We start from the raw sequence: 22,495 nt of genomic DNA on the forward strand, positions 1-22,495 counted from the left end.
GTTAATAATTAATATTTAATTGTATTTATCATCAATTTAGTTGTTAATTAATTATCAATTGGTAATTATTTTTAAGTACTTATTTATTGGTATTGTTAATTAATTTATTGTTATTTAATAATTAAATTATTATTTCTTTTACAAAAATTATTGTAATTATTAGTAAGTTATTTTTACCCCTACGCTATCCAACACTTTACCTACTGTTGCACTTTTTGGAGTTGGAATAGTAATTTTTACCCCCACGCTATCCAACACTTTCCCTACTGTTGTACTCTCTGGAGTTGGAATAGTAATTTTAACATCTCCGCTATCCAACACTTTCCCTACTGTTGCACTCTCTGGAGTTGGAATAGTAATTTTTGCCCCTACGCTATCCAACACTTTCCCTACTGTTGCACTCTCTGGAGTTGGAATAGTAATTGTAACCCCTACGCTAGCCGACACTTTCTCTACTGTTGCACTCTCTGGAGTTGAAATAGTAATTTTAACCTCTACGCTATCCAACACTTTCCGTACTGTTGCACTCTCCGGAGTTGGAATAGTAATTTTTACCCCTACGCTATCCAATACTTTCCCTATTTTTGCACTCTCTGGAGTGAGAATAGTGATTTTTACCCCTACGCTATCCAATATTTACTGTTTTAGTTAATGTAGTGTATAATTTACTTAACAAATTTGTTTTTAAATTTGTTATATATATTTTTTATATTATTGTTGTATGACTATGTATGTATTTATAATTTATAAAATGTTTTTTAACAATTTATAAGTTATTACAATAATTAATTGTAAATATTATTAAGTATATATGTTATATTTTATATGTATATGTTTAATTATTTTTACATTATGGTGCTGATTATGATCCTGGTCGGAAAGCACTCCGACCGAGCCGGATCCGAGGTGTTTTCTGACCAATCCGGACTCCTACAGTCCGACCGAGCGAGTACAATGCACACGTATGCTGTCGGACATGGATCGGTCGGACTCCCATAGAAGTCAATGGGAGCCAGTTGTATGACGCGTACATGCGCTCCCATTGACTGAATGGGTACGTCTTGAACAAGTGCGCCCCCTACAGTGGGTACGTGTCGGTTCCATCTGCGCCATACCTGCCTGTGTGGGGGAGACCCATGGGTCTCCCCCTGTGTGCGAGTCGTACGGCTGCGGATGTCGGGGGGTCTGACGCGGACCCCCGAAGTCCGACTCCGGGAGCTTTTGTGAGTCAGATGCTTCGACTCGGTCGAGCTGTCCGATTCGAGCATCGTACTAGGTTGGTCGAGAATCGTCACCATTGCGCGCGTCAGTTTGCTTGCGACCGAGTCGGACGGATCGGGTCGGAGCCGGGAACGAGTCAGTCAGAGAATTCGCGCATCTTCGCATCGTACTTCGGCGTCCGGACCCGTGTACAGATCAGTCGGGAAAGTAGCATCGGAATCGGATCCGCTATGGCCGAACCCGATTCGGTGCCCTTCCGACCGAGATCGGAATAGGCCCCTCAATGTATTACTTATAACTTTAAACATATTTTTAACTATTTTTGTTTTTAATATCTGTATCATTTACTTTATTTTACATAAATTTTTAACATTAAATTACAAACAATATTTTTATCAACGATATTTTTGACAACAATATTTTGTTCCGATATTTTTTTACTTACCATAATGTAGATAGGACTTCGATATTCTTGACATCGATATTTCGGGTCCGATATTTTTGAAAATCAAAAGTCTGTCTCCATTTTTTCTCCCTACATTTGCATTCTTTCTTCAGAGCCAATAAATGGGCATTGAACCAAGGTGATTTATGTGTCTGACTGCCATCTTCCCTCTAACTGGTTGGAAGAACTCTGTCGATTGAGTCAGTAATCCATTGATTGAACTGATGTGCTGCCACTGCAGCACCTTCTGTAAAAACATGTGTTAGGGTTCCCAAGGTCTTTTGCCAATCTTCTACATTGAGTTTGGGCCAGGCGTGATCTGAACGCCTGACCGAAGGAAGCGATGGAGATAAAAGGGATATTGGAAACCTGGAAGGGATCAGAAAATTATCCGACCAGATCAAAGGCAAAGGGGTCTGAACCTGAAGTGTATCCAAATCGCTAAAAATTAAATCAATGGTGTGGCCCTTCTCGTGTGTAGGGCCTTCTACCCATTGTGCTTGAAGTAGTGATTCCCTGTCATATATAAGAGTTTTTGAGGCACTAGCTTTGATGTCATTTGCTTGTAGATTAAAGTCACCCAGGCTTTATCTATGGCCAGCTCTGCAACCACTTCTGGCATGACTTGACGAAACTATATATAGGGGTCAGGGGGTCTGTATACCAGGATTCTACAGAAGGAAAAGGCGGAAGCTAGTGACAAAGAGAAGGACATGCTCTCACATTCGCAATCTTAAGGGGAGAGGTGTGCAGTTCAACAAATCCTTATAAATGATTGCTAGCCCACCACCACTTTTGACATGCCTATCTAGCCTTGCAATGTGGTAGTCGTAGGAGAGCGCCTGATTTATGTCGGGCCCAGAGTCCTCTGACAACCAAGTTCCTGTTAGGAATAGCATGTCTAAACAAAATTTAGAGAGAATATCAGATATTTTGCCTTTGTGGGCAGCCAGAGACCGTTCATCTAGCAGGAGGGAGGTACAGCCAGGGTAACACTGGTTGGAGCCCGGTGAAACTGCCCATCCACAGTTAGGGCAGACCCAGGACAACTGACTGGGGTCTTCACTGTTGTGTGCATGCTTTTGATGGAGTTCTACAAAGCGCTCGCAATTGACTAGGATTGTCTTGTATCCTATCTCCTGGCAAACAAACAGCATCCCTGGCCCCGGATCAGCGTGGACGGATGAAGATGGGCTTGCCTTAGGCTCACCCAAGTGCGTCCGTGCCTCAACGTCTATTTTAAGGAGGGATTGGTCGAAAAAGACTATAGCGCAGGAACACAGCATAATGCCTGATCCTCAACTTACCTCAATACCCCCTGCAGTGATATTACCTGCACAAAAGAATTTGTCAAGGTTTGGAGCACAATTACAATAAACACATTTTTTAAATACCTCCTTCAAAACAAAGTCTCAGCTCACAACTACTGAGTCAAGCAGTTCTTCCCCCCCCCAACAGCCAAAAGCAGTAGCTGCTTTAGCCATAGAGTAGTAGTAAATGTCACCCGGTATGAGACCAACCCCACAGAAGTTGTATCTTCTAACCGAGCACAGCGATATTCAAACTGAGCTAGACAGGATGCGAAGGCAGGGCACATTAGGGAAGGACACTGTTTGGTACTGAGATTTTCGAGAAAAGAGGCTCTTGAAGGTAGCAGCATCATTATACCAGTGCACAAACACGTCTGCTCCTGTCTGTGGTTCTAGGGTGGCTCTTAGTATATATGGGGCAGTCTTCTTTATTAACACATGGACCCCATGCATGGAGCTCCAGTGCAGGGCAATCTACCTCAATGATACAAGGGGAAATGAGTCTAGAAGGGAAGGGTTGAATGCCAGCATAGATACCCCATGCCAGGAAATCTGGGACCCTTGGATAGATACTCACACGTAGCTTTAAGGGAACAGGCAATCCCTAATTGCACAGAAACGTACACTGTATTCTTTCTTGTGTTTCGGAGACAAAGGAATGATCCTGCATGGCATAAATGAAAATTGTGGAGCAATACTGCATGTACCAGACATACAATGGGGCACCTCCGTGCTGATGGATATCTACCGGCAATGTGGGGAGTTTGCCTATGCTCAGATCATCCCTTGATAGTGGGGCCTCTGCCTCCATGTAACTATACACCGACCCTGGTCATCCCTGGAGAAGACCTGTCCAAGTTATTCAACTCCCGCTACAAAGGGAAACAACTCCATTGCATCAGACTTGAGGAACTGCTGATTATTTTGTCTGGGCTCAGTACAAGGACATTCCGAAAGAATTAAAGTAAATTCAGGAGAGTCCATACCCTTCTTCCTCCTGCTGGTTACAAATACCAGGTGGGAATTACTGAAGATGATCAACAATACTGGGCTCAGCCTAAAGGCTAGCAAGGAAGAACTAAGAGCTATGTGCCTCATGGTGATGCAACATTGGTATGTGCTGGACTTGATGACCGCAATAAAGGATGGGGTGTGTGCCAAGATCGGTGTGTCCTGCTGTACTTTTATCCCTGTAAATGATATGGACAATAGGACGCTAACTCTTGCCATCCAAGCACTGCATCATCTACAACTGACATGATGAAGGAGGGAGGTGCTCCAGAGCAGAACTGGTTCATTGATTTGTTTCCTGACTCCCCGGTGGGTGAACAGACTTTGCACATCATTGCTTCTATCATTTTTGTGCTGTTTTTGTGTGGTTTCCTACAAGTGGGGTTTCCTGCTGTAAAAATGCAGTCCTCAAATTAGGTAGTATGCACGTAAATAGGGAGGTAGTAACAGACACAACAGAAACACACCAAACAACAAATAATGTGATTGCCATGAAGTGTGGGGCTATTGATGTAGTTGAAAATTAGCTAGAGGGGGCAATGTTAATATTAATACCCCCAAACCCAAAGGGATGGTGGTCTTCTGGCCAACACTGATAACAATGTTTTATCTTTACTGTTTTTTAATGTTCTTATTCTTCATGTATTATAGCTCAACATTTTAGCATTGAATATTTTCTACAATGTACTCCATCGTGTATTGGCACTGCTTATTTTAAACCATTTATTTAATTATTGTATTGTGTTTTTAACAGTTCGTGTATGGCACTTGCCGAAATAAAGATTACTATGACAATGACAATATTGATAAATACAATGTCGATGTATGCCATGATATATGTACGTATAACAACGAACTTGCATAGCTGTTGTTGAATCCACCCAATATGACCTCTCCAACAACCATGAGACAGACATATGTGGTCAAGGAGGGACTACTACCTAGGCCTGAAGCAACTGATTGACAGATCACAGATGGGGTGGCACGTAATCCTTAGACAAACATGCAAACAGGAAAACCCAGATCGATCCCACAGATAGGCAGCGACACCACAATGGTCCTAGGAGATTGGCCCCAATAAAACACTTTTGGCCGGAGGGGTGCATGTTCCCAAAACACCATAAACTCAGATGCAACGCTAAGTTAGGAACACTCAGCCAATCAGAACACAGCATGCACACCACATGCAGTGATCACGATCTCCCCATGCCGGACATCGGGACACATACCCACTGGCTCGACATTGTGTCCATGCAAGGTCGAGACCCACCTGCACTTCTTATCAAATGGCCAGATTTATTGCCCTGTGACAAGGCCAAGATTTCTGTCTTCAAAGGAATGCACAAATTGCTTTATGACGCTTCATGTAATGTATAAAAAGACGGCTGAAACCAATGTTCTTTGAGACATTCTTCATGCCCTGACTATGTTACCTGTTCTTTTGGCCGCTACATTAAATTAAACCAACTGTTCCTGTTTTGCCAAATGCCTCTTGTCTTTCATTTTTTCAAGGTAAATTGATATTCAAGCAACACCTTGCTGTGCTGCCATGCAGCCTGCTGCTCTCTATGCTTGGGTGAGAAAGACTAGACTTGCATCACTTGAACCCAGAGTGACTCCAGGGGCTTACTGGCTCGCCTCCTGTTGTCTCAGGGACTAAAGACTTAGAACCCTCCTGTTCCAACCCTTGGGCTCATCTGCTTGTGAGTCTGTCTTGCCAAGTGATGCCACCCCACTACAGGACTCTTGGATGTGGACCTAGGGATTTGTTCCAGTGGAACCGACACATCCTCTGCTGCGAAGGCAAAATCATTGCATCACCACTGTTGCGGGTATCGGACAAACGCATTGCACTCAGAACTGCTGCATCGTACTCCGAACCACTGATTCAGAATGTACACATCACTACCACTTCATGGAGAAGATCAATACAGCATCGAGAAACCCGGTACATAGCATTTTGAAACACCACACTTCAGAACCAACACTTTGCTTACGGAACCGTTGAAATGCCGCAGTTGCACAGAGAAATTCGGCTCAACACCTCAACTGCATGGGAATCACCGATGAATCTGGCTGTTGCGACCAGGATCAAGGTACTTTAGCTCAGTGAGGCCTGCGTGGGTCTTGTACCCAGCCTGTGCTTCATTGTGGTCAGCCTGAACTTTTGACATTGCCCTGGTCCAGCACAACCAATTAACTTTTTAGGCACTACTTGCTTCTAAGCTCTATGTTTTGCATTTTATCTTAACAAATTCACATATTGACTTCTACTGGATTGATGTTTGTCATTTTGGTCTTGTTTCATTTATAAAATCATAATCTATTTTCTAACCTTGCATAGTATTTTTGTGGTGTTTTCACTGTGTTATTGCATGAAGAGTTGCATAAATACTTTACACATTGCCTCTTAAGTTAAGTTCCACTGCCCTGTGCAGAGCTATCAGACGGTGAACACAGGATAATTTAGGTTGTGTTGTTATGTACCCTGACTAGGATTGTGGTTCTTTCTTGGACAGGGTGCATGCCTCTGCCAACCACAAACCCCAATATAAAACACAGGTGGACCGGCTGTCAAGGCGTCAAAGTCCTCCGTGAAGGAGATTCCACTATCCCTAAGGCCGGGATGTCTTCTGGTCTTTTGATTGGCATTTCTGTGGCCAGGATTTTTTTTACATGGTGGGGTAGCTAGCCCCAAGCATAACGTTCCTCCTTTTGCCGCTGCGCTTGAAACCAGCCATGGCGGGGTTATGTCTATGTACATATGTTATGTCACTATTGCAGTTGTTACATGATATTTGAGGATCATTGCAAAAAACACCTTATACACGAGTCATTAGTCAATAATTAAACAAACAGTGAAACAATATTACCAATAACCAGACCTGAATCCAGCCACAATACATGGTCAATTGCATCATCTAAATCCTTATACTGTTAGCTAGGGGTGCTATGGGGATAGGGGACATCTGTAGGTCATCCATGTAGGCTCTTCGGAGGAGATAGGCATGCTGTGCATTCTCAACGCTAGTTGAGGCCTCTGGTCAGCCTATGTCCTTGTGTTATGTTCCATCTGGTAGCTTATAACTTCCAATCTGCCTGTTACAAATCCGGTGTTCCTCTAGCTCTGAAAAAATCTCTAGGTAATAGTGTCTAAGGAGGGTCTGTCATTATTTTTGTCCTGTACCGCTCACAGCAATCTCTTCAATGTACCAGCCCTGTAGCACGCTGTCACCCTCCGATTGTCCCTTTCAAGACCCTTATCTAGGCTCTAATGCATTTCTGTACATTGGCCAGCCACCTTTTAATGTCTGGGGTTTTCAGACTTTCCACAAATTGGCTATGACATGTTTAGCCAATATGAGCCCCATAAACGATCTCCTTTATAATCTTACATCACACAGTCATACAGCCATGGATGCCCGCAGGGGTTAGGTGCATGGCCTGGCCACAGACCAGGTATTACACCCAAATTCATGGCATGCAAGGTGATGCACATCTTATTTCATATTAAACAAACACAGAAGGCCATGCGCTGTGGGAGTACAGCATTGTGGAGGGATTCAACAGATGTCCCGACCACATGCCACACATGGCCTAAGACCCTGTGCCCAACTCCACAGTGCACAGTGATAGACATTTTAATATATATTAAAAAAATACACAAATTCATTGAAAAAAACAAAGGTTAAGGTGACCTTATAAGCAGGTGAAAATGACTGTTTGAACATACATTTTTAAACTACCAAAATTACTGAGATTCACCAGTTAATGTCATGTTGAGTAATTATAACTCGTGGCCTAAATTAACTATAACTCTCTATGACACCATTCATAACATGACTGCAACATCTGAATATTATCTTGATAACATTTATGACACAACTATATGTAGTCAAGGGTGGACCAACCCCCTAACAATGTGCTTCAACAAAAAATGTGAAAATGCCGCACTCCGTGAAGGTAGTATATCAAACTAGGTTTATTAGTCTAGTACAGTTATCACCATAACCACCACCAGCGTGATTCAACCAGAAAGGTCTTGCTCACGGTAATGTGAGTCCATTGTCACGTTCTGCTATTCAAACCTCCCTCCCGTTCTAGCCCATTAATAGGCATTATGGGAGTTTTAGTTTATACATAGCACAAGTTTAAAATCAACTGTCATTATTTTTCTCTCTTATGTCCTCATTGATCCCAGTGTGTTATGGTACTATACACTTTCAGCTAAAATATGTTGTAGAGTTATAGGAGACTCATCTCTATTTTTCATAATATTTCAGAGTGATCATTTTGTTATTGTTTCTATTTTGGTATCCCTTAAATATGATATAAAGGGCTACACATTCTGTGGTTTCTCTTATCTATGTCAGGAAAATAGGCAACTGGTATAGATCTCTGTACCTTGTTTTCTTTTTTGTTACATCTTGACTCAACTTAGTGTATGACATAAATATCTAGTGTGGCAACTCTTTTTCATGATTCCTCACTCCACAGTAACAAGGGCCTTATTTATCAGGCTGTTCTTATTAATTACAACATATGGCAGGTGTCTTAAGTGATCATCTTAAATACACTGTTCAGTGCCCCTTCTACCAGTACTACCCTTATAACCTCAAGTGGTTTTGTCACAACCAGTTCCATATATATCTCCTTACACATATGACTCTCATTCTCTCCTCCCAAATATATTATAGAATCTCATTGATGGCTTAGTGCCATATAGCCTACAGGTAAATTGTATGGTATTGGGAATCTAAGACTCCCTTGCTCGCCCCATGTGTTTATTCTATTCGCTTGCCACTGAGAGTCCCTTCTACTCCCGTTGTTTAGATTTGACACCCTTTCTTATATCATCTTCTACGATCAGCCTTTTTTTCCACAATAAATTAGCAATCAGCTCCTGTTCATGTTGAATGGCCATTCCTGACTTGCATAATCTGTTCTTCCATGAGTTTTTATGTCTGCAATTTCTCAACTACTGCAATCTTTCACATACTTAAACCTGTATTAAAATTTCTCAGCCATAATTGAATGTACAGTTCTTCCCTGTTCAGACCATGGGGAGTATTCGTTATGAAACTAATTATTAATCTTGACTCCAAGCTTCTCAGTTTCAAAATTCCATTTCCTCCTCTCTTATTCCTTGGAATGGTTGCTATTTCAAGGTATTTCATGTTTTAGCTTGAAATAAACCAAACCTTAAAGTAGAGTTATAGTTGGGTGAATATGTCAGTGAAAACATTAGCATTTTGAACACAAAAAACACAGAAATGTACCAGTTATAATTAGCAGTGCTATCTATAACTTGTACCCATGCAATACACTGCATATGACCTCCCATATGACATCGCTCATGACATGTTTTATGGCATCATTGATGACATCCCAAATAACTTCATTGATGACACCACGGCTGACATCATCCAATGAGTGTGCTATTTTGTTTTACAGTTTACATAGTGGCAAGTAACTACAATATTACATTTCTACGTGATTTTGTACAGATTCGGTTGAGCTAATGGGTGGGTTTACAAAACCGCATGTGCTCCCAATTCACCATAGAGTAATTCTGTGTGCAAGTGACAGTTGACTTGTATTCATTATACTCCACATAACTTTTTGGTTCTGCAGAAAAGGTTTACAACAGGAGAAATATTCAATGTAGTAGATACTAATTTTTTAAGCAGACTTGAGTTATTAGAGAGAATTGTGCCAGCATGATAATTTATATGTAACATAGAAGAGTGTGTGCACAATGTAAAAACCTATGTGTGCATGTTTGTTTTGCTTCAGAAAATGGTCTATCTATAATGTTTAAACCACAGTATGAAGGGAGTAATTAGTATGATCTTTATTACCTTCAGATCCTAGTTATTGTTAGTAAATAGTGTCTTTTTTTGACAACTGTTGCACAGAATGTACTCTGCTCTTAGTAGATTATTTGTAATACTCTGTGGTGTTTTTCTCATGAGAGTTTCACTGTTTGCAAACAGTGCGTGCAGTATAGAATAAACTCTCTCCTTAGAGTAAACACTTTTTATAGTACTCAGTTCTCTACTAATATCAACTTTTTTTCTTAACGTAGGTTCGGTGTGTTAGGTGTTTAACACAGACTAAAGCTGTCTGCAGTAGGGCATTTGTTTTGGAATTAGCATTCAAGATTTTGACTTTCTCTGAACAGTTGTATACAGATCGAACATCGTACTCAATGAGTGTTTCCCATATATCTGTGGTTATTGTTAATGTGGACTATGATACCTATAGAGTGTATGCTATAGGGTCAATGCTGGACATAATGCTTATTTTCAACACCTGAGGGGGTTGTTTCTGTGTTGGTAATAATACTGCCTGAATTTTTCCTGAGCTATTTTATACTTACTGTCAGGCCTCTAATGCCATAATAATTTATGCAGCAATATGCGAGAAAACAAGGCTTTGATGGTGTTATCAGTGATGTCATCACTGATGCCATTTGAAAGTCATGAGTGATGTCATAAATAATGTCATAGAACAGGCCATGAGTGATGTCATATGTGAGGCCATAAGCAGTGCATGGCAGGGGCACGATTCATAGTTAGCGTTGCTAACTATAACTGCTGAATTTCTGTAGTTCCTTTAGTTCAAAAACTGTAATGTTTTCACTGATATATTGAGCTAACTCTAACGTTACTTTAACCTTTGGGTTTTTTCAGTGAATTTCTAAGGTTAGAAAAAAAAACAGGTTCTTTTATCACACCTAACTATAACGTTACTTTAACATTTGTTTTTTTCAGTGAACTTCTAGGGTGTTTTTTAACGTAAAGTAATACTTGAAAATTACCATGTAGCCAACTCTCCCTCCATTGAGAATTCTCTCTCACATAACAGGTGTGCATAGTAGTGAGTGGGGAGGGACTGCCCTCTCTTTTGCCCTCTCTTTTGAGACCTCCCTCTCAGATGACCGGTGTGTGTAGCAAGGTCTATTGGCAGTGACTGGCCTCCTCTTTAAGACATGTCTTTTAGATGACAAGTGTGCATAGTAGGTTGCATGGGAAATAACTGGCCTCTCCTTTGATTCTTCTCTCTCACATGACAGGTATGCGTAGTAGGGTGAGTAGATGTACTGGCTTCTCCTTTAAGGCCCCTCTCTCAAATGATGGGTGTGCGTAGGAGGGAAAGGGAAGGAACTGGCTTCTCCTTCCAAGCCCCTCTCCCAGGTGACAGCTGTGTGTAGTATGATGTGGACAGGTTCTGGCCTGTTCGCTCAGACCTCTCTCTTGGATGACTGGTGTGTGTAGTAGGGTGTGGCGAAGGATTGAGCTCTCCTTTCAGACCTCTCTCTCTGATGACGGGTGTGAATAGTAGGTTGTGTGGAGGGACTAGCCTAGCTTCTGAGATTTCTCTCTGTAATGATGGATGTGCCTAGTAGGATTTGGGGAGGGGCAGGACCCTCCTTTCAGACTTCTTTCTCAGATGATGGATGTGCCTAGTAGTTAACTATTTACTCATCACAGTTCTTATCTGTTACACACTTCTCAAAAACAAGGACCACAATTTGCATTCCTGCTAATATACTGTATTGAAAACTCATCTACTCCTTTTTGCTATTTACAATTCCACAAGGGTCCCGCAAGATCATAAAAGTTAGTTGAAAACAATATACATTTATTTTCTTCACAGTAGTTATCCCTGAGACACCTCCTCCTTAAATCTAGGGGGGCAGCATTTCCCCTTATACAGTTTTTTACTTCATTTCCACAACACCTCCTATTTTTCACAGTAAACAGTAATGGCGGCCACTTTATTTTAGCCAGCCAATCAGAGCTCTTGCTCCATCTCACGTAATATACCTGCTGAATTTCTATGGTTTTGTACAGGTGAAATCAGAGCCTAACTATAACCTCCCTGTAACTTTTGGTATTTTCAATGAATTTCTAAGGTTTTTCCAATTCTGTTTCCAAACTATAACGTCCCTGTAACCTTTGCTTTTTTAGTGAATATATATATATATATATGATCAAGCTATCGGCTGATAGCGAAACGCGTTGGTTTGTCCCTCATTTCTGAAGCGGAATAAGTTGAATAAAGAACCTTGGGGATAAAGATTTCAGAGCCTGTGAGTGCATGCCATTTATTTCGTACGGAAATGTGATGTTGGAATTATGACAGCGTGGCTCTGCTGAGGCGTCGCACCGGATAACAGAAGCGCCAGGGGTCCACAACACGGAGCCAGTTTGTGTGCATATATATATATATATATATATATATATATAAACATATATATATATATATATAAATATGTGTATATATATATTACCTACTGGCGGTCGCCAGTAGGTAGTTATAGTTAGGACCACGTTTCCATAGGAAAACCTCAACATTCTATTTTGAATAACTTTGGCGCCGGTCGACGAATCCTCGCGAATTTCTCAAAATAGGTGGGGCGCTACGCTCCGCTCCTACCCTGAAAGTCTCGGGGGGATCCGTCAAGCGGGGGCTGAGATAAAAGGGGGGTCCCAAAACGCGTTTTTCCCATGCATTTTTCCATAGGACCTTTAGAACGAGCTACAGCCCGAACGGCTGAACAGAATTACTCAAAATTTGGCAGAGAGGTAGTCCCTAGGTCAAGGAAGTGCCTTTTGTAGGTTTGGTGTAAATCTGTTCAGTAGATTCTGAGAAAATAGCCTTTAAATCAATATATATATCTGAGCCCGCTTACGGTACGCTTACCGTACGCTTACGGTAAGCGTACGGTGGCGTGCGCGAGCGCGATTCTGATTGGCTCTTAGATCTTAGTAAACATTCGAATCGGCCGAAACCAGGAAGCGGCGGCCGCCATTTTGTGTATTTCACTCTGAAAAAAAAGAGTGAAAACAAGGAAAGGGGGCAATGAGGAGAGTTACAGACCCCTTAACATTTGTAAGGGGGTCAAAGAAGGACAGAAAAGTACAAAAAAAACATTTATTGATTTTAAAAAAAATCACGGGGTACGCGTACGGTAAGCTTACGGTAAGCATACGGTAGAAAAAAAAAAAAAAAAAAAAAAATGAAAATCAGATTTAAGTGTTTAGATATTAGGGGGCTCTAAAAAGAGCCTTCATCATTGAAGTGCACACCATCTCCTCTATAAATGTCTTGCATGTCATAACGCAAGTTGTTGTGGTAAATGGCACCCATACCATAGTCACGGAGGAAAGCAGAAACAGATTTGTTGACGTGCTTTCTTGCTTTGTCATCGCACCGCGTGCCCACCGTGCGTGCACGGCACTAACTGCGTAAAGTGGGCGCGCGGTGCGCGAAGCGCACCGCGTGCTCACTGTGCGCGCACGGAACGAACTGCGTTAAGTGGGCGCGCACGCCACGAATGGCGTAAAGTAACTTAGCATTTAAAAAACCGTACAAATTCACTGAAAAAACCATAGGTTTCACACACGTTATAGTTAGGAATTAGCATTTAAAAAACCTTGCAAATTCACTGAAAAAACCATAGGTTTCACACATGTTATAGTTAGCGGAAATTTTACTGATAAAAAACCAATGAAATTCCCCCGTTATAGTTAGTGCAGGCAACTATAACTCACGCGACCGCAATCTTCTGCTGATGACATATGTGTCTCTATGAAAAAAAAATATTTGTAATATATGTATAGCTAAAAATGTATGGAAGAAGACATGGGCAAATAAGTATCTAAATACAGTATTAGCATCAGCAGAGGATTGCGGTCGCGTGAGTTATAGTTGCCTGCACTAACTATAACGGGGGAATTTCATTGGTTTTTTATCAGTAAAATTTCCGCTAACTATAACATGTGTGAAACCTATGGTTTTTTCAGTGAATTTGCAAGGTTTTTTAAATGCTAATTCCTAACTATAACGTGTGTGAAACCTATGGTTTTTTCAGTGAATATATATATATATAATCATGTACAGTGACGCGGCACGCCATGGGGCCGCCATCGATATTTTTAAAAGAAAAGGTGACCTTCAGAGCAGAGGGAGTGGTGGCCATAATGAAGCACCAAGGGAAGTGATTTAAAAACCAAGGGGCCCATTAGGATGTCACCGTGGTGCTGACGGTGAGGAAAAAAAAATTTTCTGCCCGCGAGCTGCAGCCCTCACGTCCGCCATATTAGTATGGAGGGGTGTTTCGTGCTGATTCAATTTGCGCACCAGCCAGAGGTGTGCAAGAGGCCCTGTTCCATTAGTGGCAGAAGAGATGCTGGCACCAGCTTTTGAAGCTTTCTTTCTTCTTTCCGTGGTAGCGGAATAACTTCTGCCCGCCTCAAGTGCAAGATCAGCCAGGGACTACTGCCAGGTGCAGCTCGTGACTGCACGAGGAGATGTAATCACTGTATTGTCGTCTCAAGGCCAGGCTGATTTGCTTTCTGGGAGCTGAAGCGTAAAGGGGACCCGAGGGAGTGCGAGGACTTCATTTTCATCGTGAAACTCCATTCTATTACCGCGCCTTTGCCCTGAACAGTTCTTTTCCTTCTCCAGGCAACACCGACCGGGGAGCGATGCTTTCTGGGAGTTGAAGTAACATCGGAACTACAGCGGGTAATATGACCATGTGACTTGGGGTCGGAACTTACCTTCCAATGAGGGCAATGCAGGACACTCAAAAAGGCGTGGGTGGAGTTTGATCGTGATAGCAGCGGCAACTGAGGAAGGCTACTATGCCGAAATGCATCTTGCTTTGCTGTCCTAATAAATCGGCTCCCAAGGTTTCCCCGTGTGGCCTCTTCTCCTTTCCTATCGGAGGGGTGTTTCGTGCTGATATATAAATATGTGTATATATATATATATATATATATATATATATATATATATATATATATCTAGTTAATCATGTACAGTGACGTGGCACGCCATGGGGCCGCCATCGATATTTTTAAAAGAAAAGGTGACATTCAGAGCAGAGGGAGTGGTGGCCATAATGAAGCACCAAGGGAAGTGATTTAAAAACCAAGGGGCCCATTAGGATGTCACCGTGGTGCTGGCGGTGAGGAAAAAAGCAATTTTCTGCCCGCGAGCAGCAGCCCTCACGTCCGCCATATTAGTATGGCCAAACATAGGCCATTTCCCGACTGCCGCGGTGCGACGTGCACCACCATCAAAGTGCGCCCCCCACCGTGGCGGTGGGAGCCAATGGAGGCTCACCGCCATGCGGAATGACGTCCGCCCCGCTCCACAAATTAGGATGACTCAAGCAAGCAGACGCACCGCAGCGGAGACACCGCCCAACCAGAGACGGCGGAAGCTCGACAGCGGAGCGCAAAACCAGAGTCCCGGTCACAACCGCCGTGGACCCAGCTCTACACTTCTTTCCGGTGCCGTACTTGCTACATCACCAGGAACTCATGGACCTCAGCGGATGCCTCCGCAGGTACGCAACAACACAAACACAACACACAACACACGGGCTGACACAGGGTCCAAATCCACATCAGACACCCTAGGGGGGACAGGGACACATCCACTAGGGTACCCACACATCTCCCACCTGCCACAAAGTCACCCCTCTGAATCCTGGACACACAGCTACTGCCACCATGCAGCAATGTCCCGGTCACATCACCGCAGCGGCGAACACAAGCAAATACATGCGCACAATGCAGAAGGCAGGGCCAGTGCCAGGCATGGGCAGGGCACAAAGACCACAGGGCCATACCCCCTCCCACCACACACTAGCACACCCCATGAAGGCACATGCCATGTGCCCCTCCTGTGCACACCATGCACAACAACAAGCCAGGTCAATACACACCCTGCACCACACAACAAACAATCATGAAGACACACACTGCAGGAGTGGCTGCACATGAACACACAACACACAGCACAGTAGCAGAGGGCCGAGGAAACACACACAACACCACACTCAGGGAAATATAAATGTGGACAAGCAACAAATGAACACATACAAGGAATTAACATCCAAATGGAAATACAGCCTGCACAGTCACACGTATATACCACAAACTGACACACACACATACACACCCCACATGCCAACAGCAATGGAGCACAACAAATATGGAAACCGAGGTGGGCTGCAAACAAATGGAAGGCCATGGAGACACACAACAAGCATGTGTACATCACATCAACACAAGGAACAGAGCACAACACCCTCACACCATCAAAGCACACATGGCTGGCACAGTCAGTGAACTCAAACCACAGACAGCTCAGTGCAACAACACAGGGAGACAGCAAGGCAAACCACGTATAGGCACAAGGATCAAAGGAAGGCCCTTAAGTCAAACTGTGAACAGCGACACATCCATACAACTACTTCACAGGAGTACACCAGCAGCACTACATACAGGGCCCACCTACACACCTCAGGACTGACAAACATAAGTAAGAATCTACACACATACCCCCCTCACACCAGCAGCACACCCTGGGCTCAGCCACAAACATCACACACACACACACACACACACACACACACACACACACACACACACATACGCACGCACACACACACACACACACACACACGCACACACACACACACGGTTGCCACCACAAATGTGGAACCAAATACAACAGACAAACACATAACCCAACATAAACACACACAGAGCCACAACAACAACAACAGACATGCCCTGTGCAGCTAAACTGGGGAAAAGCAATGGGGGCACAGACACAACAGGAGTGCACAACCTCATCACTCAGGAACAATGCACAGACAACATACCAAAACACACACAAGAAGTGCACCATCACAGAACAACACAGCCACAGCAAACAAACAACAGATGCACACGCAGAACAATCACATAGCAAACACAGCAGGACATCAGGGGATGCACACCAGCCAATCACAAGGCAACATACGCACACATCACTGCATGCACAACAAGCTGTGTGTGCACACCAGGCATACCAGACACACACAGACATCAGTGACAGAACAGCAACCCACACAACACCATACAGCACAGCACAAAGACAACAGCACACCCAGGAAGTGAAGCAAAAACACAAACAACACACATACATCCAACACAACACCCAATAGATGCACAAGTCTGGGACACAAAGGTGGAAACAACTTGATCAGAGGACTGGGCAGCACACACAGTTGAACTGCATAGGAGCAACCATGACTGACAAACAGCACCAGAACATCACACATGAGAGAAAGTGCCATCTTTCTTGCATGGTATGCCCCCACTTTTTGCTGGATTGCTGAATGTACTTTGACTGAGTGTGCCCTGGACTCCTGCCAATCAGGAGCCCAGGGCCTATGTTCCTTCCCTAAAAACACAAAACCCAAATTGGCAAACCCTGGCCACATGTCAGCCCCTGGTAAATGGTACCCTAGGTACCCAGGGCCTTGTGACCAGGGAAGGCCTCTAAGGGCTGCAGCACTCATTGTGCCACCCTTAGAGTCCCTGTACCCTTACACACACACACTGCCCTTGCAGGCTGGGTGTCTGGGTGCAAGACAAAACAAAGAGTCAACATGGCACACATCCCTGTGTGCCATGCCCATCACCTACACTGCCATGGCATATATCAACCACCCCTCTAGCTGGGTACCCTATGCCAATGGTGTGGGCACAGGAGCAGGAGCCATGTGCCCCTACAGTACCCAGGTCCATTCCTGGGCACTGTAAGTGCAGTGCTGCCATTTAAGAGTACATGGTACTGAGAGCTCGCCAAACACAAACTCCACAGCACCATAATGGCAACACTGAAGACTGAGAAGTTTGGTATCAAACTTCTCAGCACATTAAACCCACACTGATGCCAGTGTGGGATTTAATGTACCAAGCACCCCAGAGGGCATCTTAGAGATGCCCCCTAAAACCTAACCTACAATCCACGTCTGTTCTGAGGCTGCCTAGGCTGCCACACAGCAGACATGTTGCTGGACCCCTGGGTAGTAGAGCCCCTGCTCTCCTGGGCCTGCAACAATGCACATCCTGGGCGAGGTGCTAAATCTCCTCCCCCAGGATGGGCAGTGGGAAGCTTCAAAGGCATGCCGCCTCTGTGAGCTTCCCCAGGCCACTGAAACCCCCCACTCTGGTGGGAAGCTTGGCCGGAAACCCCAAATAAGGACAGGGGATGTGCCAGCCTGCCAACCCCACCCCTCAGGTGGGGGAGGCGAGGTGAAGCACATCTCCGGGCTCTTGTCATCTTGAAGATGGGAAGCCCTGCCCAATCAGGACTAGGATACTGCCCCCTCCCACAGGAGAGAGGCAAGATAGAGGGTGTACCCACCCCAGGACAGGGACCCATTGGTCCCTGCCTTTCACCTACCTGTAACACCCCTAAATCTAGTATTTAGGGATACCCTGAACCTTCCTTCCCCAGATTCCAGATTCCAAAATCCGAAGAAGAGCTAGAAGAAAGAAGACCTGCCCTGCAGCTGCTAAGAAGAGGAAGACACAAACTGCTTTTGGCCCCAGCCCTACCGGCCTGTCAACCCTCGAACCTGCTCCTGTTCCAACCCGGCATCTCTTGTGGCCAGCAACCTCACAAACCCCGGAGGACCTGGCTACCTTTTGACTCTAAGCCCCTGGGACTCACATGAGTAGAGGCTCTACTCAAAATCTACTGCTAATCCCTGGCAGCAGCCCGGAACCGCGAACCCAGCACACTCTGCACCAGCCAAGCCTGGCCTGTGCCGAAGTGAACAAAGACCACGAGGACGACCCCACGGCGACTGTGACCCTGAGCCCGGCACCCAAGGACCTCCCTCGACCCTCCTAAAGAAGCCTGCAGCCTCAGAACAAGGTGCCCCTCCAACCGCGATCAACAGAGGGTAAGATTTCCCGACACCAAAAGGCACCCCTGCACCCGGCGCCCCACGGCCCCCTGTGCCCAATCCCGGGGTACCTACCTATCCTCCAACTACCCAACTTACCTCTCGAAGTGGTGGTAGCATCTGAAGAATCCTCGTCCCCGAGCTTGCAGTGTTTTTCTAAACCGGAGATTTCCCATTGAAATCAATTGAGCACCCGAAGGCTCAAAAGCACCCTGCACCCAGCCGCCCGAGTGGTCCTGGCAGTGCAACCTCTACACCTATCTACTTCCCCACTTGCCCTGAGTAAGTGACCAGGAGCCCAGCTCCCACAGCCGCGTGGCCTGCTAGTCAGCAGCCACCAACCAAGGCCCCCCTGTCCCTCATAGGATAACATTGGGCCTAACTCTCTCTGCACCCGGCCGTCCTAGTGCCGCTAAGGGTGAACCAACTGTACCTACCTGACCCGGGGAGACCCCAGAGTCTATGCCCAGAACCTTAAATCTGCCAGTCGAGTACTTACCTTTAAACCGATAACTCAATTTTCTCCATAGGGTAACATTGACTGGCTTTTCCTGAAAATTTCTTTTAAGTGTGGACTTTTCAAAACTTAAAATATTCACCAAAAATCAGCCGAGTAATGAAAACGAAAATACTCACCTGCTCTTAGGTGAGCTCCAGTGCTGGATCTTGGTGCCCAGCACTGACTCTGAAAAATACTTACAACTGTACTTACCAGTAACCCAATTTTCTCCCATAGGAAATTATTGACTGTTTTTCTGTGAAAGTTCTTCTTTTTCAACTTTTAAAATAGCAAAATATTGTCTAAAAATCATCACAGTAATTAAGTCGACTTTTATCACTTGATTCCAAGTACTGACCCAGAGCTGAATCTAGGATCCAGTCCTGGAATTCCAAAAGTAATCCTAAAAGTAATCTGTGGCAAATAACTTGAAACTTCCATTGAACTCAATGCATTATTGTGTTTAGAATTGTGTTGCCTATAGCAACCACTTGTAACTTTCTACAAAAGTCAATTGCATATTGCAAAAGTATTTATATCAAGCATCTCACTCTGAGAAAGTATATTTTAATACCTATTGTTGGTTCTAAAATAAAACAAGCATATATTTTTTTATATATAAACCATTGGCCTAGAGTTCAGTTATTGAGTGTGTGAGACCATTTGTTGGCTGAGTGTGTGCAACAAATGCTTTACACTGTCCTCTGATACTGCCTTACTGCTCGACCAAGCTACCACTTTAGAGAGTAAGGCTATATCTAACTTTAGCCTCTGCCAACCCTCTGGGGACTGTGGACTCTGTACACCCTGTACCTATTTGGGAACAGTATATACAGAGCCACTTTCTCACAGGAAATGCCCTCAGTGACACTTTAGCCCTGGCTAAAGAACTGCACCACAAAGCACAGTGTCACAAATTAAGTCATGGGGAGGCACACACACATACAAAGCAAGGGGACAGCTCACACCAAAGTGAAATGTCAGTAGGGGACATGGCAAGAGTGTACCATACACAAAGAGAGGGAGTGCAGACCCACAATTGGTAGGCAGCTGAAGCACAGATAGGGGATGGCATGACAACACACACAACATGCCACACTGGAGGCAAGAAGGCAACATGTGACAGCAATGCATGAGAAAACACAACCACAATGGCAGTGTGGAACAGCAGGTCTACACAGTCCCCACAAACAGTCACCAGACACATGGATGTGCAACAAAACACAACACTGACTTGTCAGTAACACTCTCTGCATACTCACAAGTGACAAAAACAACAAGTAGGAGTCAGACAGAACTCCAAGGACACATCAACACACTACACAGTGCACAACATACAACTCACACATGGGCATACAACCACATTCACAGGGATGAACAATCAAAACAACAGGCACACAACTCCTGGGTGACACATGTGTATAGTTGACAGTGTAGAGGCATGCACACATCAACACTCCCCAAAAACTCACCCCCTTCACACTGTACACTACCTGGCCATCCAAGAGCACAAATGAAAAGTAAGCCATGGGACTAGGATGACTGACCATCACAAGATGACCACACTCATACACCACTGGGCACACATAAAGGAAGAACACACATACATGATGACCCTGGACAACCTGCCTGCAATACTGTGTGCAGAAACCCACTCTGTGCTGGCAGTGCCCCCCAACCTGACATGTGTACCATATAGCCAACATGAACGAATTAAGTAAATGACTACTGCTAACCATTCTAATTTGACACCATTGCCAACAACAAGTATCTGGGTCAAGAAGAACTGAAGACCCTGTCACCCCTGAAAAAAAGAGAGTAAGTAAGCCCAAACATTAACTATGTTGAAGTGCCACACAGACCATGTGGCACAGTAAACCATTCACACACAGCAACATAACTTTATTCAGTAAGGACACTGACAAAATAGACAACAGGAGCAACTATCTTTATTCACATATTGCACAGATAGGTACCATGAGAAGAGAAGAGTAAGGCACAAGATGCAGAGCATGTCCATGAGAAGCTGCACAGGCAGGGGACACACAGCAGTGAACGACAAGGCCAGTGGGCAGGACAAAGTGCAGACTGAGTCCATGAGAAGCTGCACAGGCAGGGGGCACACAGTAGTGAATGGCAAGGCCAGTGGGCAGGACAAAGTGCAGACTGATTCCATGAGAAGCTGCACAGGGAATAGTTCAACACAACAAAGAGCACCAAGGCCAGTGGCCAGTTCAGGGTGCAGAGTATGTCCATGAGAAGCTACACAGGGAATAGTTTAACACAGCAAAGAGCAACAAGGCCAGTGGCCAGTTCAGGGTGCAGAGTATGTCTATGAGAAGCTGCACAGGGAATGTGTGCGACTGTACCTTTCCATGGTCAGCAACACAGTCAGGGGACAACAATGTGCAGTACAGGCCCACCTGTGTGAGAGATGGGTGTTTGAGGGTGACTACCACTCTGGCTGTCAGCTGGAGTGGGAGCTGGCTGTGTCTTGGGAACTGTCAGGGCAGTTGGCGGGGGAGAGAGCGGAACAGCTGAGGTAGAGCTATCAGTGGCTTGGCAAGCCAGAGGGCTGCTTGGATCAGGTGGTGTAGTGGTACGTGGAGGTAGAGTCATGCAGACGGGAGACACGGGGTGCCCTTCCACTTCTTGGGGATCCTAAATGGCTTGACTGACTGTGGATCAATGGGAAGAGGTGTGGGCACAACAGGCACACTCACCACCACAGCTGCTGCAGGTGCAGGCGCTGGCAGCCCCTCTGGTGATGTGCTGGACCCAGCGGAACGCTTTCCCTGGCTCCGCCTCTGCCCCCCCTTCCCCTGTTTACTAGGTGTTACCCCTACAGTGCCCTCTGGCCCCCGCTTCACCGGGCTTTGAATGGGAGTCGAGGTGGTTGGTGATTCTGCCTTGGAGCCCTTCCTAGGTGTGCCCTTGGCATGCACCACCTCCTTGGTGGGCACAGACACTGTATGCTTCTCTTTGCAAGATGCTTTAGGGGCAGGCAAGTCCTTGGATGGGGATGCCACTGAGGCATGTGTGCCTGAGGTCTGCTGCTTTGCATTTTGTCCACTGGTGTCGCCTGAAGGGCTTCTCTCCCTGCGCTCTGGGATGCCTTTGGTCTTCTGTGGGGATGGGGTCTGCGCCCGGGACCGCTTGCTGCTGCTGTGTGCTTCATGTGCTGTATCGTGACTTTGACGTATGTGGACCGTGGTCACTATTGTCAGACGTGCCCA

This window comes from Triturus cristatus, chromosome 6, assembly GCF_964204655.1.
Source record: "Triturus cristatus chromosome 6, aTriCri1.1, whole genome shotgun sequence".
Lineage (NCBI taxonomy): Eukaryota > Metazoa > Chordata > Amphibia > Caudata > Salamandridae > Triturus > Triturus cristatus.